The 12,409-nt window shown below is 35.6% G+C and overlaps 1 protein-coding gene across 15 annotated transcripts in view; it reads right to left on the bottom strand.

Moving 5' to 3' along the window:
• MBD5 (methyl-CpG binding domain protein 5) overlaps positions 1 to 12,409 on the bottom strand; it is a 386,293-nt gene that overhangs the window by 194,925 nt on the left and 178,959 nt on the right. For 14 of the 15 annotated variants that reach the window (XM_074335923.2, XM_074335952.2, XM_074335956.2 and 11 more), the window contains one exon: positions 972 to 1,117. The gene's annotated coding sequence lies outside the window, so the exon portion shown is untranslated. Of the gene's footprint in view, positions 1 to 929; positions 1,118 to 12,409 lie in introns of all 15 variants that reach the window. The other variant, XM_074335930.2, reaches the window with a different exon arrangement.

Genomic DNA, 12,409 nt, shown 5'->3' with positions numbered 1-12,409 from the left:
GAAAGTGTTCCGCTATGTACAACTTAAAAAGCAGACTTGTTTGCTGGATAACCTTAGGCCTATGAGTTGGATTAACATTAAATAAAAAATTCTGAGCAAATCTGTAATTTCTTTGTTTATATAAAGTGCTTTGCGAGATTCAATTTTAGTGAATTCAACTTAAATTTTTATGAGTTTACTTTATTTCATTTTGTATTCATCTACTTATGTCTTTATTTTGCATGACGGTAGAGAAGGCAGGTTCCTTATATTTAAAATTTTTTTCTTTAAAATATAGTGAATTTCTTTCCAGGCAAATTTTCCCTTTAAAGGGTAAAGTAATTATTTCCAATTTAGAAGATGGCACTATGGTCCATAATCCTTGACTGACTTTTTCCAGGCAAAGAGCAGCTGTGGAAGTTACTAAAAATTCAATGCAATTTTTTGATGTAGAATTCTCACAAAATATAAAGCTGTGAGGCATGTAAAGGGATGACTTCTCAAGATTTTGGAACACTTTAGGATAGTTATTAAAAATAAGACAAAAAAAACGCAGGAATTAAAATGAAAAAAAAAATCATAAATGGTGTGGACAATTTAAAAATAAATAGAAAATCATTCTAACTTTCCAACCTATTTAGTATTTGTAGCTAGACAATACGTGTGTACAAGATAGATACAAAGAACCCTGTTTTCAAACACGGTACTTAATTTCTGTTATTTAAAATTTTGTTTTGTACTTAGGGACATAATGTGTCTCTATACCATGTAATACTCCAGGTAAAGGCAAAAGCAGTTTAGCTTAATGTAATTTTTGACTTGCAACAATACTCAGGGGAAAAATAAAAAAAGCAAGGGAGAAATAGTTTAGCTATGCTTATATAAATTGCTATATTAAAGAACACTTTTTATGTTTTCATTAAAATATAATTCTACTTCTTTCTACATACTTAGAAACAGAAATCTCATGGCCCAAATATTTCATTGCTTGCCTCCAAAAAAGTGTTGACATCCTCTGTGGCCATCTGCCAAGGTGGTCATTCCTTTGTAGTTGATGGAATTAGAGAAGTATCAGGATTCTGCGGATTGATGAAGGAAATATTCTGTGCTCTTGGCTGTGGTATTTATTTCCTTGGTCCTGTTAAAAAGGAAATAAGGGCAAATTTACCAATTTTGAACAGATAGCCAGTTAGTCTATATTTTCTTTAGACTCATATTTAAGGACATTCTAAGATTTTTATATCTCATTAAGAATCACAGAATTTTAGTCTCATGCACAGTACTTGCTAAACTTATGACTACAGGTAAGACAGAGCTGTATCAACCAGCTAACTCAATCCCCATTATTTTACACTATAGGAAGCTGAAATCCAGAGAAGTGAGCTCAACCGATGTTACAACCAATTAGTGGCAGAGCCAGCACAAGAAACCAGCTCTTACCACTGCAAGTTCAGGGCTCTTTCCTCCAGTTGTCTCCTAGCAGGTAGAAGAGAAGAATCTTTGGAAGAGGGAGGGGGATTGAGAAGAGCATTATCATGCCCAAGCTCATTTCTCAGCAATAATGCTTAGAGAAAAATCTAGAACAAGAAACATGATAGCTTATTATTCAGATTCCTAATTCAAAGCATAGACTTGCTCAATGGATATCTAAGAGAGATTATTTTATTAAAGTATGATTAAGATATGTCATAGTATTTATTAAAAATGACCAGTCATCATTAAGTTTTGGAATTTCATCCAGTCATGATCATTATTTTTCCCAATTCCTTCTACTGCAAAAATCTATTATCCACAGAGCAAAAGAGTGATATTTTTAAAAAAGAAAATTGGATTTTAGACACACCCTTGGTTAAAACCCTTCAAAGACACCCATAACATTTAGGTAATAGCCAATGATCTTCTGTTGCCTTAGATGACTGGGCCCCTGGTTACCTATGACAGCCTATCCGATCACTCTTCCCTTGACCGGTATTCTATAGCCCTGCAGCCTTCTTTTTCTTCCTCAGCTATGCTTAGCACACTTTTGGTTTAGGTTCCTACCTTTGTCTTCTGTCACCCTGGGACGCTTTTCCCTAGATAGCCATGTGTCTGTTCCCACCAACTACAGCGCTTTCTTTTCCCTTGAGAGCTCCATTGCGTGTTTCAGAATCTGCTGAAATGTCACCTCCCAAAGAGGTCTTCTCTCACTATTCCAGCTAAACAACTTCCCCACTCCCCAGCAACACTCACCCTTCTACCTACTGGTCCTCGTACCCGTATCTGCTTCATTCCATTCACAGTATTTATCATTTCTAGACATTATACAGCTCAACACAATCCCAGTGAGAGCCAGATCTATTATGGAATTAAGTATTATTTGAGTTTTTAAAGATAATATGGTAACTATACTGTAATTATATAACATGCATCCACCCTCATCCCCAATATGAGAGACCTGGGACAGCACTCTGCAATAAAATATGTTAATACCTCTACAGCAAAACATATTTGCATTCCGGGCCAGCTCGGTGGCTCAGGTGGTTAGAGCTCCATGCTCCTAACTCCGAAGGCTGCCAGTTCGATTCCCACATGGGCCAGTGGGCTCTCAACCACAAGGTTGCCAGTTCAATTCCTCAAATCCCGTAAGGGATGGTGGGCAGCGCCCCCTGCAACTAAGATTGAACATGGCACCTTGTGCTGAGCTGCCGCTGAGCTCCAGGGTGGCTCAGTTGGTTGGAGCGTGTCCTCTCAACCACAAGGTTGCCTGTTCAACTCCCGCAAGGGATGGTGGGCTGTGCTCCTTGCAACTAGCAACAGGCAACTGGACCTGGAGCTGGGCTGCGCCCTCCACAACTAAGATTGACAGGACAACAACTTGAAGCTGAACGGCACCCTCCACAACTAAGATTGAAAGGACAACAACTTGACTTGGAAAAAAAAAAAAAGTCCTGGAAGTATACACTGTTCCCCAATAAAGTCCTGTTCCCCTTCCCCAATAAAATCTTAAAAAAAACCCAGAACATATTTGCATTCTAAGTGGTATTTAAGAAGAATACACAGCCTCACAGTTTTACTACTAAAAGAGTTAAGATTAGGTCAGGTTTTACCACTCTATGAGTGGCAAAAACTTTCAGTTTCAGAGCATTTGATTTTGGAATTGCAGATAAGGGACTGTGGAATATACTACGTATTAATTCATTTCTTTATTGCCTGTCTCCCCTATATAATGCATGCTCATAAGACCAGAGATTTTTTTTGGTTTTGTTTTGTTGCTGTATGCTCAGTGCCTAACAGATAAATAGTCAGATGGATAAGTGAAGGCTTCTGTAAACATTAATTGTTTTTGTTTTCTTTTTTGTTAACATTATATGTAAATTCTATGCTATTATAACATAATTTTTCTCAATCAAAGGAATAGTTTGCAGGGCAGGTATCTGAAGCCATGCAAGACGGGCTCAAGGGTCTACACTCAAACCCTATGCTATGTTGCCACTGTGTTATACTGGCTGGATAATTTGCTGTTAAACCATTTATTAATATGGCAGTGGGTGATCTGGCACATATCAAAATTCGTTAATTGTAAAGGTAGTCTATCTAAGTGTCAATGGACAAAGATGTCTTACAGCTTCGAGTGAAATGTTTCATCTTGAGACATTAACGAATAGTATAAAATAAATGTACTGTTTTCTGGAGTCAGATTATTAAGACAACAACTCTCTCGAAGTGGCTTTCCAGCTCACCCTCATACCAAACAGTGGCCCACAGGGCCGACAGTTCTACTACGTGATTCTCCCTCTGACTTTGGCAGACCAATCCCAGCATGCATCTGTGGCCGAAGCTGGATCAACCAGGTTTCTTTTTCAGTATTTTGAAATTTGGACACATGCCTGGGAAACCGCATCAGTGGCTCTACTCTGGAGAAAGCTGAAATCCCCAGAGCTAGTCTTGTTCCTTTCCTTCCCACCTGTCAATTCCATGAAATACTCCAGTATATTCCCAGACGAACGCATTTTTTGAATAACTTGCCCAAATCTGTTTTTTCTTGTCTCAAGTAAAAGAAATTTAACCAAATAGGCTTTTTAAAAATCCACTGTTTTTTATGATATAATTTCAAAGTCCAACGGAAGGATTTCTTAAAAAACACCAAATAAAGCTTGCATTTGTTTTTTATCCTATTAAAGTGGTTTTACAATTTATAATTATGGATTCTGTGTTCTCTGATACTGATTAAAAATTCTTCCATTTTTTTATAAACCAGGGTCCATGGACCCTAAAGGATCTGTGCATAGCACTGTATTTTAGTACAGCAGCATAAAGTACATTTCCTTTGTAATCTTAACGTATTTTACGTATTTAAAACAATATTATTTATAATGAGCTTTCTATATTCTTTTTGATAATGAAAGGCAAGTGAACACATGGGATTATTTGTGTCACCGATTCACTCATAACTATTTATGAAACCCAAATACATTCCAGACGTTGTTTTGGGTACTGGGAATAGAGCAGGGACAAAACAAAGTCACTACCTTCATAGAATAGTGATAAAAAATACATGGACTAGAATTTGAAAATTTCATACTACTATTAATAATGAACTTGGTACATCTATACAGTGAGGAAATAAGTGTAGTTTAAAAGTATGGGAGTATGGAGACAAAAATGCCTGGAGAAAGTTTATGTGGGGTCTTTAATCCATACCTAATCCATACTGGGGAGCATACATAGGGAGCCCTGCCAGAAGTCATATGCAGGAGTAAATAATAAAGTGCAACCATCACCACGATGGCAATGTTTATGCTATACTTTTTACTTTACCAGTGATTTCATATCTATTATAACAATATAACTTCTTAATACTTCTTCCAGATGAGCAGGAGAGAAAATGGAGATTCAGAGGTTTGAGAAACTTGGCTATTTTGAGTAGTGGTAGAACCAGGTACAGTCTGGTTCCTTTTCCCAGTTTTATTTCCACACTATCACACTACATCATCTAACAAAAGACAATGAATTTCACAGCAGGCAGAGCTAAAATTTCTTTTTACTTACTTCTGTGAGTTACTTGCGAAGTGGGACAAAGCAGCAACATTATCGGGGTCACAAAGAAGCTGCTGGTACCAAATCGAACATCTTTTGTCAGCAGGCATAAGCGCAAATCAGTAAGAATTTTGGGATGGTGTGAAAGAATTGGGAGTGGAGCTTAGGAATGTATTATTAAAGCGGATTTCCCCAACCAATGGATTTAACCATCTTTAGCTGGGGTTGGCAAACCTCAGCCAGCAGAACAAATCCAGTCTGCCCTGTTTTTCTATGCCATCCCAGTTAAGAATGGTATTTACATTTTCAAATGGTTCAAAAAGCATTAAAAAATTATGGCCACTGAAAATGATAGGAAATTCAAATTTCAGTGTCCATAAATAAAGCTGGAACACAGCCATGCTCATATGTTCACGTACTATGACTGCTTTCGCACCTCAACAGAAGAGCTGAGTAGTTCCACAGAGACACGCTGGCCAGAGAAGCCTAAAATATCTATCTGGGTTTCTACAGAAAATGATTGTTGATCCTTGATCTAGAAGTCAAGAGTCTTTCAAGGAGTTCATAATGTTAAAGGCAACAATGACATTGGTTTAAACATTTAATTAAAACATTTCATAATTGCGTTGTTATTTAAATATTTTTTCCCCTTAAAATGGAATGATCTGAGAGCACCCAATGCATATGAATGACTATCTCAGGGGCCTGAGACGCACGCTTTATCTCCGCCACTCAGCTGATGACTTAAATTACCTCTTGGCACCATGGTATTTGTGATCATCACAGAGGTTTAAACTTCTTCACTATCAGTCCTACATTTTGAGATTTACTGTCACATAGCTTGCTGTTTAAAGACAGCAAACACGAAGAAACTTTTGGTGACATATAGTTAATGAGAAGCATAAAAACACGATGAAGACTGTAAATTTGCCTTAACAAAATCATCATCAAATCTGTCTCATTTATCTAATCAACATGAATCCCTAAAAGTCAGTATTAGAAAGCATATGATCATAACCCAAAATTTTCTTAAGCAAAATGATCTCTTATTTAGAAATTAAAACCAGCTGATTTTGACAGCATAAAATACAAAGAATTCCAAAAGATAAGACCATAAAAGCAGTTTTGAACATACACTTGATGTTGTAACTTATTTTTCAATATATTTAAATACTTAATTGGCATCAAGTCAAATATTATTTAAAATATTGTTAAAATTTTATGTTCACTGTTGTCAAATCACTACTCCCCATACCCTAATTTAAAGTAAACAGCAGGTTATTTACTAAAAGTGAAAAAACCTTAAATGTCTTTATTACACAGAATATTAGCTTATATTAAAAAAAAACTTTATGAACCAATTTTTTCCTCCTTTGTAACTTACTTGTTCTTTCAAGGTAGTTAAAAAATATAACATATATATTGTTCTAGTTTTTCTCTGTGATATGGTTACTCTAAAACAAGCTAATCTGACTTTTTGAAGCCAAAGTGTACCTTTAGTAAGCAAAAAACTTTTAATATTGTCTCTTACTAGTGTTTCTATTTTGACATTTTTTCATTCATTCCTTAGAAATAGGTCTAAACCTTATATTGGACTGTTGTTTATTCCCATATCTTTCATCATTACTTGCATCATTTTAATTTTTTTTCACTTTTTCTCTGAATTCTGAGAGAATTTCTAATTTTTTTTCTCTACTTCACTAAGCTGATTTCCTGGGGGCCAATTCTGTTTTTACTGACAAGAGTTGAGAATGTTAATTTATTTTTCTAATTTTAATTTTCTTTAGTCATTTTTAACCTTATTCACCTCATTGTCTTTATATTTATCTGGGTGTTTTTTTATTCTACCTTTTCTCCCCTATGGATGTCTGTTTTTGTTTCAAATAGCCATGTCTTCTTGTCAAGTCTTGCGATCACAGTTTTCTAAATATTTATGTCTCTGAAATCGGTATTTAGAGAAAAGTCATTTCTCTGAATGTTTACTATAGAAGTCCAATTATCCTTAATTTAAAATCTCATTTCATAAACTTTGTGTGGTGATCCAACTTTTTTTTTTTTAATTAAAGTTTATTGCGGTGACAATTGTTAGTAAAATTACATAGGTTTCAGGTGTACAATTCTGTATTACATCATCTATAAATCCCATTGTGTGTTCACCACCCAGAGTCAGTTCTCCTTCCATCACCATATATTTGATCCCCCTTACCCTCATCTCCACCCCCACCCCCCTTACCCTCTGGTAACCACTAAACTATTGTCTGTGTCTATGAGTTTTTGTTTCTCATTTGTTTGTCTTGTTCTTTTGTTATTTTTGGTTTATATACTACATATCAGTGAAATCATATGGCTCTCTGCTTTTTCTCTGACTTATTTCGCTTAGCATTATAATCTCAAGATCCATCCATGTTGTCACAAATGGTTCTATTTCATCTTTTCTTACCGCTGAATAGTATTCCATTGTGTATATATACCACAACTTCTTTATCCATTCATCTATCGAAGGACATTTTGGTTGTTTCCATGTCTTGGCCACCGTAAAAAAGCTGCAATGAACATTGGAGCACACATGTCTTTATGGATAAATGTTTTCAGATTTTTTGGGTAGATACCCAGGAGAGGGATTGCTGGGTCATATGGTCTTTCTATTCGTAATTTTTTGAGGAACCTCCACACAGCCTTCCATAGTGGCTGCAGCAGTCTGCATTCCCACCAACAGTGTATGAGGGTTCTTTTTTCTCCACAGCCTCTCCAACACTTGTTACTATTTGTCTTACTGATGATAGCCATTCTGACTGGTGTGAGGTGATATCTCATTGTGGTTTTCATTTTCATTTCTCTGATGATTAGTGATGTTGAGCATTTTTTCATATGTCTATTTGCCATTTGTATGTCCTCTTAAAAATCTTCTCCCATTCAGTTGGTTGCCTCTTTATTTTGTCAATGGTTTCTTTTGCTGTGCAGAAGCTTTTAAGTTTGATATAGTCCCATTCATTTATTTTAGCTTTACTTCCCTTGCCTTTGAGTCAACTTCATAAAACTCTCTTTGAACCCAAGGTCCATAAGTTTATTACCTATGTTTTCTTCTATGCAGTTTATTGTTTCAGGTCTTTTGCTTAAGTCTTTGATGCATTTTGAATTAATTTTGGTAGATGGTGACCGATAGCAGTCCAGTTTCATTCTTTTGCACGTGGCTATCCAATTCTCCCAGCACCATTTATAGAAGAGGCTGTCTTTTCTCCATTGTATGCTTTTAGCTTCTTTGTCAAAAATTATCTGTCCATATTTATGTGGTTTTATTTCTGAGTTCTCAATTCTATTCCATTGGTCTACGTGTCTGTTTTTCTGACAATATCATGCTGTTTTGATTATTGTTGCCCTGTAGTACAAGCTAAAGTCAGGGAGTGTGATACCTCCAGCATTGTTCTTTTTTCTTAAGATTGCTTTGGCTATTTGGGGACTTTTGTGGTTCCAAACAAATCTGATGATTTTTTTGTTCTATTTCTTTAAAAAAATGCCTTTGGGATTTTGATGGGGATTGCATTAAATCTGTATATTGCTTTGTGTAATATGGCCATTTTAACAATGTTGATTCTTCCAATCCATGAGCACAGAATGTCTTTCCATTTCTTTGTGTCTTCTTCAATTACTTTTAAAAAATGTCTTATAGTTTTCAGCATATAGGTCCTTCATATCCTTGGTTAAGTTTATTCCTAGGTATTTTATTCTTTTTGCTGCAATTGCAAAAGGATTTGGTTTTTCATTTCTTTTTCTGAGATTTCATTGTTAGTATATAGGAATGCAATGGACTTTTGTACGTTGATTTTGTAGCCGGCAACTTTACTGTATTCGTTGATTGTTTCTAATAGCTTTTTGGTGGACTCTTTAAGGTTTTCTATACATAGCATCATGTCATCTGCAAAGAGTGACAAATTTAACTTCTTCATTCCCAATTTGGATGCCTTTTATTTCTTTCTCTTGACTGACTGTTCTGGTAAGGACTTCCAACACTGTTAAAAAGCAGAGGTGATAGGAGACAGCCCTGTCGTGTTCATGAATGTAGAGCAAAGGGCTTCAGTTTTTCATCATTAATTATGAGATTAGCTGAGGGTTTGTCATATATGGCCTTTATTATGTTAAGGCATTTTCCTTCTATACCTATTTTATTAAGTATTTTAATCATAAATGGATGTTGTATCTTGTGAAATGCTTTTTCTGCATCAATTGATATAATCATATGATTTTTGTCCTTTATTTTGTTTACATGATGTATCAGATTGATGGATTTGGTATGTTGAACCATCCTTGTGGCCCTGAGATGAACCCCATTTGGTCGTGATGAATAATCTTTTTAATGCATTGTTGCATTTGATTTGCTAGAATTTTGTTTAGGATTTTTGCATCTGTATTCATCAGAGATATTGGTCTGTAGTTCTCTTTCTTTGTGTTATCCTTACCAGGTTTTGGTATCAGGGTAATGTTGGCCTCATAAAATGAGTTAGGGAGTACTGTCTCTTCTTCGATTTTTTGGAAGAGTTTGAGCAGGATTGGTATTAGATCCTCTTTGAAGGTTTGGTAGAATTCACTAGTGAAGCCATCTGGTCCCAGACTTTTGCTTTTGGGAAGGTTTTGGATGACTGATTCAATTTTGTTACTGGTGATCAGTCTGTTTAGATTTTCCAGTTCTTTACGGTTCAGCCTTGGAAGGCTATATGTTTCTAAGAACTTGTCCATTTCTTCTAGGTTATTGAATTTGGTGGCATATAGTCCTTCATAGTATTCTTGGATGATCCTTTGTATTTCTGTGGCATCTGTTATAACTTCCCCTTTTTCATTTCTGATTTTGTTAATTAGTGTCTTCTCTCTTTTTATCTGAGAGCCCAGCTAAGGGTTTGTCAATCTTGTTAATCTTTTCAAAGAACCAGGTGTTTGTCACATTAATTTTTTTCTACTGTCTTTTTGTTCTCCATTTCATTTAGTTCTGCTGTGATTTTTATTATTTCCTTTCTTCTGCTGACCTAGGGTTTCATTTGTTCTTCTTTTTCTAGTTCTTTAAGGTGTAATGTGAGGTTATTTATTTGGGATTTTTCTTGTTTCTTGAGATAGGCCTGTAATGACATAAATTTCCCTCTTAAAACTGCTTTCGCTACATCCCCAAAATTTTGGTAGGATGTATTTTCATTCTCATTTGTTTCTATATGTCTTTTGATCTCTCCTCTAATTTCTTCTTTGACCCAGTCATTCTTTAAAAGTATGCTGTTTAATCTCCATGTATTTGTGTTTTTTCCTGCTTTCTTTTTGCATTTGATATCCAATTTCAAAGCCTTGTGATCAGAGAATATGCTTGGTATGATTTCAATCTTCTTAAATTTGCTGAGGTTAATTTTATGTGCCAATATATGGTCTAACCTTGAGAATGTTCCATGTACACTAGAAAAAAATGTATAGTCTGATGTTTTAGGATAAAGTGCTCTATAAATGTCAATTATGTCCATTTCAGCTAATGTGTCATTTAGGGATGCTATTTCATTCTTTATTTTCTGTTTGGATGATCTATCCATAGCTGTCAATGATGTATTTAAGTCCCCTAGTATAACTGTGTTTTGGTCAATTTCTCCCTTTAGTTCTGTTAGTAGTTGCTTGGTATATTTCGGTGCTCCCTGATTGGGGCATAAATATTGATGACTGTTATGTCTTCTTGTTGTATAGTTCCCTTTAACATTATGAAATGTCCATCTTTGTCTCTTGTTACCTTTTTCACCCTGAAGTCTCTTTCGTCTGATATCAGTATAGCTACACCTGATTTTCTTTGGACACCATTTGCTTGGAGTGTTAACTTCTACCCTTTCACTTTGAGTCTATGCTTGTCTTTGTAGCTGAGATGTGTATCTTGGAGACAGCATATGGTTGGGTTTAGATTTTTTGATCCAATCTGCTACTCTGTGCCTTTTTATTGATGAGTTCAGTCCATTTACATTTAGGGTGATTATTGATGTGTGAGGATTTCCCATCATTCTATCTTTAGTTTTCTGGTAAGACTATGTCTCCATTGTTTCTTTGCCTTTTTGTTGTTGTCTATTATATTTGTGTGGTGGTATTCTATGACATTTCCCTTTGTTTCTTCTTTTATTACAGTATATATTTCAGTTCTGGATTTTTTTTGAGTGGGTACCCTTAAGTTTATGTAAAAGAAAGTTTGATATTTAGAGTATTCCGTTTTCTTCAGCATGCCTATATTCCTCCTTCATATCTAAAGAATATCTTTGCTGGGTATATTTATATTATTCTTGGCTCATAATTTCTCTCTTTCAATAGTTTGAATATTTGGTTCCACTCCCTCCTGGCTTATAGAGTTTCTGCTGAGAAATCTGATGATAATCTAATGGGCTTTCCTTTTGTAGGTTACCGTCTTCTTTTCCCTGGCTGCCTTGAGGATTCTTTCTTTGTCGTTGATTTTTAGCAGCTTCAATACAATGTGCCTTGGAAAAGGCCTGTTGGGGTTGAGGTAATTAGGTGTTCTATTTGCTTCTTGGATTTGTGGGTCTAGTTCTTCCCACAAGTTTGGGAAGTTCTCATTGACTATTTCTTTGAATGTACTCTCTGTTGCCTTCTCTCTTTCTTCTCTTTCTGGTATGCTCATTATTCTTATATGGCTCTTTCTGGTGGAGTCAGAAAGTTCTTGTAGAGTTCTTTCATTTCTTTTAAGTCTCAAGTCTCTTTCTTTTTCCATCCGTGTGATGTCCAGGTTTCTATATTCGACGTCATTGATTCTTTTCTCCATCTGGTCAACTCTACTACCTAAGCTGGTATTTCATTCTTAATTTCCTCTATTGAGTTCTTAATCTCCAGAAATTCCATTTGGTTCTTTTTTAAAATTTCAATCTCTTTGGTAAAATGTTCATGTTGTTCTTTGATTGTGTTTCTGAGTTCATTAAACTGCCTCTCTGTTTTCTTGCATCTCGTTGAAAGATTTCTGAACTGCAATCTTGAATTCTCTGTCATTTAAGTCACATATTTCCATATCTTTAATTTTCTGGAGACTTTTCCCTTTTCTCTGAGCTGTCTTATTGCCTTGGTTATTCATGGTAATTAGTGATTTATTATTTATCTTCCTAGACATCTACAGGAGTGGGTTCTGCAACAAGTTGATAAGAAGGGGTCTTTCTTTTGTTTTCCAGTATGTGTTGGTAGAATGTTTTAAGTTCTCTCTGACTGCAGCCTTTTTTTCCTCTCTCAAACTGTAGTGTTATATTTTCTCTGCACTATTCCAGCTTCTCACACAATGGGGGATTCCTTGGAAGGTGGGCTTCTCCTCTGTTAACAGTTCACCTGGGTCATAAGGCGCCGCGTTCTTTTAGGCATGCGGAGAGCTTTTGAAGTTCCAAAGCTCTTCCTGAACCGGATTCAGAGCCCGTGT

This window comes from Rhinolophus sinicus, chromosome 17, assembly GCF_057876585.1.
Source record: "Rhinolophus sinicus isolate RSI-liver-muscle chromosome 17, RSI-T2T, whole genome shotgun sequence".
Lineage (NCBI taxonomy): Eukaryota > Metazoa > Chordata > Mammalia > Chiroptera > Rhinolophidae > Rhinolophus > Rhinolophus sinicus.
This window is presented reverse-complemented; position numbering and strand designations above follow the sequence as displayed.